General features: G+C 45.1%; 1 pseudogene; it reads left to right on the top strand.

The window, feature by feature from the left end:
* Nucleotides 1-1,047: 1,047 nt before the first annotated feature.
* LOC139014278 (GTP-binding nuclear protein Ran-like) lies at nucleotides 1,048-1,794 on the top strand (annotated as a pseudogene).
* Nucleotides 1,795-5,493: the final 3,699 nt, after the last annotated feature.

The raw sequence follows: 5,493 nt of genomic DNA on the forward strand, positions 1-5,493 counted from the left end.
TTTCTAACTAAACAAGAATTTCAGAGGGACACCATTCAATCCAGTACATGGAGATGATATATAACAAAAAGGACCATTATAAGAATTAAATTAAATAATATATAAAAAACATCTAGCGCAATATAAGTATTCATCATCTTCATAGCATCATCATCACCCATTATATCTCAGTGAAAGGATCGCATTTCTGAAAACATTCTGTCCTGCTAGCTAAGGTGACCACAGGTGAAACTGTGAAATAGTCCTAGGTTCAAATCTGGGCAGGGCAACCTCTGGTAAATTACTATCCTCTCTGAGCTTCAGTTTCTTTATTCTCCACACTGAAAGATATATATATATATATATATATATATATATATATATATATATTGGCAAAAGTAGGTTTACAGTTGTGAGCATGCAAAACACAGTTCATTCTTGTATTATTATTTATTAACTAGAGGCCCGGTGCAAGAAATTAATGGGGGGGGGGGGGCGGGCGGTGAGTCCCTCAGCCTAGCCTGCACCATCTTGCAATCCAGGACTGCTCCTAACCACCTCTCTCTCGGCCCCTGCTGTGGCAGTTTCGTCCAGAAGGACAACCGGAATGACGTCCAGAAGGTCGTTCAGCCGTCTGGTCTAATTAGCATATTATGCTTTTATTATTATAGATTATTTTAGTATTTTCCAAACAAATAACTGTAAACCTACTTTTCCCCACCACTGTATATATCTCCATCAGTGTGGATATATATAATAATCTCCAACACTTACCATAGATGGCATTTACTATGTTCCAGGCACTGTTCTAAGAGATTTACAAATATTGTCTCAGTCAATCCTCAGAACAACCCTGTGAGCTAGGTATTATTATCATCATCTTTATTTCACAACCAAGGAAATTGAATCAGCAAGTATTTAAGACAGTTGCCTAAGTCACATAGGAAGTAAGTGATGATGAAACCAAAACTCAAACCCAGGCAGTCTGGCTTCAGAATTCCTCCAAGATTAAAAGAGAAGATTTAAGAGTCAGATGGGCCCAGAAACACTTCTGGAAGTAACATCACGATGGCTGCCCCAGGAGAACCCCAAGTTCAAACTTGTGTTGATTGGTGATGGTGGGACTGGAAAAACTACATTTGTGAAATGTCACCTGATGGATGAATATACCAAGAAGTATGTAGCTACCTTGGATGTTGAGGTCCATCTCCTTATGCTCCTCACCAACAGAGGACCTATTAACTTCAATATATGGGATACAGCTGGTCAGAAGGTTGGTGAGAGACGGCTGTCACATCCAAGCCCATTGTGCCATTACAATGTTTGATGTAACTTCAAGAGTTACTGACAAGAACGTGCTTAACTGACATAGAACCTGTACGAGTGTGTGAAAACATCCCATTATGTTGTATGGCAACAACGTGGATACTAAGGACAGGAAAGTTAAGCAAAATCGATTGTCTTCCACAAAAAGAAGAATCTTCCATATATGACATTCTGCCAAAAAGTAACTGCAACTTTGAAGAGCCCTTCCTCTGGCTTGCTAGAAAACTAATGGGAAACCCCAACGTGGAGTTTGTCGCCATGCCTGCTCTTGCCCCATCAGAGGTGGTCCTGGGTCCCGCTTTGGCAGCACAGTGTGAGCATGATCTACAGGTTGCTCAGACCGCCACTTACTCGGATGGGATGACGACCTGTGAGAAAGGGACGCTGGAGCCCAGCACCAGAGGCTTAGCTTTATCGGCGACTGTCCTGTGGTGTCAGTGGTGCAGAGCATCTGCCGCTTTATTTACAGCCGAGCGGAGCCTTGCCTGATCGGGATGCTGGAGGAGACGAGTGGGCTTTGGAGTGTGGCAGTTAAAAAGTACCTTCCCTTTGGGGACCTGTGTGTTTACTTGGCTGTTTTGGAATGCAGTTGTTTCCTTATTGAGTTGCAAATGTAAGACTGCTAACAGTCACATCACAGCACTCAGCACTGAAACCTTGCTTGTCACTGTCATTCCCATTCCTTGTCATTTAGAATCCGAATAAAGCTGTATTTCAAAGATCTAAAGAAATGAAAATAAAAGAGGTTTAAATAAAGCAACCAATAAGTGGTGATATAGTAACTACGGCTCCTACCCCTTTGCCTGACCTCAACGAGCCTTTCCCCTTTCCTGTCTCTCAGTTCAGATGCTCGGGTTGTTACCCCTGTTGACATTAAGCTGGAGCCAAGTTTCCATATTTAAATGTTCAGGCTGCTCAAGTTCCACTCAGTTTCCTGGAGTATCTTGCTCTCATTTTTATCTTGTTCTTATTCGCTCAGTGTCCTATGACCGTGGTCGCGGACAGGGTGTCAGAGAAGGGGAAGGAGTCGCAGCTCTCTCTGGCAACTGGTGAACAGTGGGTGATTCTTTCCTGGGGTGAGGACAGAGTTAAGCAACAGCCTGTAAGACATATCTCAGGGACATCCACCCAGTGGGGCCACCCACTAGACCCAGGAACTGGTGTGCTATTCTTGGCACAAAGATCCTTGAGAGATCCATCATGGAGCTAAACCTCCCTGAGAATGTGGATCCATGCACAATGCGTTGGGGGTAGAAGAAGCGAGCTACCTCCTGAGCATCCATCCTGGGGCACAGTGGGTTCCCATCCTGGGGCACAGTGGGTTCCCATCCTGGGGCACAGTGGGTTCCCAGCCGAGGGGCCCTGCCCCTCACTACGCTGAGCAGAAGGCATTCACACAGCTCTAGTACAGTTTTCTGAGACTTGGGATCAACTCCCCAGCTGCTAGTCAGGCTCTACCTTCTGATAAATGATGCAGTAGGAGGAGCAGTGACCCCACCCAGCCCAGTTCCCCTCCTGGCTTTCTGGCTATTGCCAAAATCCCAGCCCAGACATGGCAGCTGTCTGTCATTAAGAGTGTGCGTGCTTACCCAAGTCAGGGAACTTCACAGGTCCAATGATAACTTAAGCAACTTCTGGACAAATTTGTTCACCCTCCCCAAACCAGCAGCATGAGCACAGCTTTCTCCAGGAGGTAAAGTGAGGGACAGCACTTGGCAAATTGTGACACAAGCTGTCTGCTGCTGCTCCACCCTTCCCCTTTCGGGGTCCCTCCCTCCACCCTCCCAGGGACCTTGGGTCCTTGTGCCATGTGGAGGCAGCCACCCACTTAAACGGCCCTGCCTTCCCTCCTTTCTTCCTCCTGAAACATACCTTTCCTTGCTCCAGACTTGCGAGGGCCCCGCCTCACTTTGGTAACAATGGAAGTTATTAAAGAAACAAATCCCTGCTCACTTGTGGACCAGCTGTTGGGCGGCACCTCCCAGGTGCCATTACACCTTTACCCAGTTCAAACGTATAAAAGTGCAGCTCCTGGAGAATTACCTACTCTTTAGGCAAGTCCGAAATTTGCTGCTGCTCACCCACGGGCTGCTAAGATGTATGAGGAGTTTACACTTGATGCTGTGAGGCGAGGGGTGTTTCTGTGAACTGGTTACTAAATCCATGAAACCCACTCACAGAAAGTCACAACGTTTTTGTGCTGGGAGACATGAACAAGTGACCTCGTCCCACACGTACCTGAGCTCCAGGGTGGGGCGACAGAACTTAGGTCACTCACGCTTCAGGGCTTCCCAGCATGTGTGTGCTCCTGCACACCGCTCCCTGCTTCTGTCTCAGCCTCCCAGCCCAGATGCCCCCTGCCCAGCCCCCTGGAGTCCTCAAGGCAGGTCTGATGGCAACAGGGACTCGGAGCTCTCAGGATTGACTGTGCCCTCCAGGAAGCATAAGTTACAACCAATTTCTTTTTCTAGCTGCACTCACTTTGCGTACCTTTCAATTCTGTCTGAAATGAATGGAAAACCTCAGGGGTTTTTTTGCCTAGAATCCTCCTCATGCTTGCTGCTCTATTATGAATGTCGTTAAAAAATACATGCATATCATTTGTCTATTCTTATAATCTTATAATATTTGGAATCTTATAATATTTGTATGTATATATGTGTATATATATGTAATATATATGTTACATAATATATATACATTCTACTCATATGAGGTAACTGGAATAATCAGATTAATAGAATGGAGATTACCAGGGGTTGGGAAGAAGGAATGGGAAGTTAGTGTTCAATGGTAAGGGTTGCACAACACTGTGAATGTACTTAATGCCCCTGAGCTGTATACTTAAAATGGTTAAAATGATAACTTTAATGTTATGTATATTTTACCACCAATATATAAAATTTACATGATATATTCTATACATATATATTATAATATGTATTAGCTCAACTCTTATTTAGATATATTCATACAACTAATTTCAGATGGTCTACATTTTACTTTTGATCGCTCCTCTGTCACGTTGTAGCCCTTGGTTGGGGTCTTTTGTCTCCTGACTATTCCGCAGATTTGGGGTTTACACAAGCGAGAGCAGCGCCCGTCCAATCAGAGCCCCAACCCTCTCCTGCACTCCCCACAGCCACCCTCTTCTCCGTGCTTTTAAGCAGAAAGCTTTACTCGTTAAAGAAAAAGTCCTTGATTTTCAGTGGTACATTTAATAATTCATAAATCACGAGAGGTTCAAACAGGTTCAAAGTTTAAAAGTTTAAAAGTTTTGCTGGAGCTTTAAAGTTTAAACTGTCAGAGGCTTTGACAAAAAACTTTTCCTGTCTGGAATATTTAAGATTGTTGTGTCATATTATATTCAGGACTCTATTATATCCTCCTCTCTCTCCCAAAACGTTTCTCCTAAGAAAATCCTGGCGTAGCAGCACAAGCATTTTCTTTGTGGCCCTGAGACCCAGGGTCCAGGAATCCAGCAGGTACAGGGAGCTGGCCTGGGAGAGGGCAGGGGCTGTGACAACCCACCTTTTGGGGAACATCACTTAGCTGGCCATTGTGTGGGGATTTCTCTTTAAAAGAATAAAAATTGTAAAATGAGATCCTGGCAAAAGTGTGTAACGAGGTCTTGGCGGAGGACAGTGAGTTGTGTATAAACTGCTATTTCAAAATCTGGAAGCGGAGAGGCCAAATCTTCCGCTGGCCTCCAGCTGACCTCCAATTTTTCAGGCATAATTACTGTATTTGCATGTGCAATTGAGTGTGGTGTCAGCCACCCACACCAAAGCACTTTTTGCAGTGTTTTGGGGCAGGAACAAACACAGTCATTTCCCTTTCAGACTGTGTTTTACCAAGCAAGCAGAGAACATGGAGGTCATTTCTGACATTCTGGCCTTGGACCCTGACGCTGCATATACTATGCTGCACTGCTAATGTCACTCTATTTCCCAGAAACCTACCATGGCTCCCACTGCGTGGCCCCCACTGGCCTTGCAGGTCAGATCTGAGGACTTAGTCATGAACGTTCAGTGCCATTATGCCTCATATCAGACACTCACTGCAGACAAGCCAGCCCACACCTCCCCTCCCACCTGCCTTGCTCACTGCTGTCTCCAGCCCTTTCTGTTTGCTGTTCCTCGCAGCATCTGATACTACCCACCACTCTCTTCTTGACTCTACAGTCTT

This window comes from Myotis yumanensis, unplaced genomic scaffold, assembly GCF_028538775.1.
Source record: "Myotis yumanensis isolate MYYU_CA2020_CCGP unplaced genomic scaffold, mMyoYum1.0.hap1 SCAF_7, whole genome shotgun sequence".
NCBI classification, from domain to species: domain Eukaryota; kingdom Metazoa; phylum Chordata; class Mammalia; order Chiroptera; family Vespertilionidae; genus Myotis; species Myotis yumanensis.